The sequence below is a fragment of the Egretta garzetta genome, unplaced genomic scaffold (genome assembly GCF_000687185.1).
Source record: "Egretta garzetta isolate BGI_Z169 unplaced genomic scaffold, ASM68718v1 scaffold7, whole genome shotgun sequence".
NCBI lineage: Eukaryota > Metazoa > Chordata > Aves > Pelecaniformes > Ardeidae > Egretta > Egretta garzetta.
In genome coordinates, this window is record NW_009260350.1 from 1,902,551 (window position 1) to 1,903,496 (window position 946).

Genomic DNA, 946 nt, shown 5'->3' on the forward strand with positions numbered 1-946 from the left:
GAAAAGCGGCGGGAATTACTCCAGAGAGACGGGAGATGGGGTAGGACAAAACAGACGGGGGGCCGGGGCGTCGCTCCTGAGCCTCTGGGTAAGAGGGGGAACGCGCTCCCGGCGAGCACGGACGCTTTCTCCCCGCTCCGATACCCATTCTCGGGGGGGCTGGGAGCTTAAATTCAGCTGGGAAAGCGGTTCCCGGTTTATCAAGTGCATTCAGGCGCCCAAATCACCTCGGAGGCCATGGAAACCCTCCCCTCCTGCCCCCCGACGGCTTTTTCCCCGCTAGAGTGAGGCTTTGACACACGCTCCGTGCACAGGACACCCCGGCTTCGGAGGTTACCGCCTAAATAAGGGAGAGAAGCATTAATGAATGTTTAATCCGTGTTTTCTTTAAATACCATTAGGACAATTGTCCGGATCTCAGCTCAGGGAAAAATGCTGCTGAGTGGAGACAGGGAGGCGACGGGCTGGGAAGGAGTAGAGGGGATTTTAAGAGCGAATAAGTGGGTGCCCCGTGCATGGAGCTCACCTTCTGCAAAGACAAGGCATGATTAATGCCCAGCCGTTTGCCCCTGCCCTGGCGCAGCCTGCGGAGGCGGCACAACCCGCGCTGCTCTTCCCCTGACAGCGGAGAGAGCCGAGCATGTGGCGAAAGGCGCTGCCTGCACGTTGGGACGGGGGTGGGAGACGGGGGAAAAGGAGAAAGAGGAAAAAAAAAAAAAAAACCGCGCCAGAAAATACAAGACAAGCCCGTCCCAAGAGTTGAAGTGGGCAGAGTATTACATGTACAAACATCCAAACAAGATTCGAGCAGTACAAAGCGTCGGAAAATCCAGAGCAGCCACATAAAAAGAAAAGTTAAGTAGGAAGCGGTGTAAAAGTGTTGTCATTTATTTTGCCTTCCCTTACAGATGTTCTGCATAAAGCACAATCTTAACGGGAGGGAGGG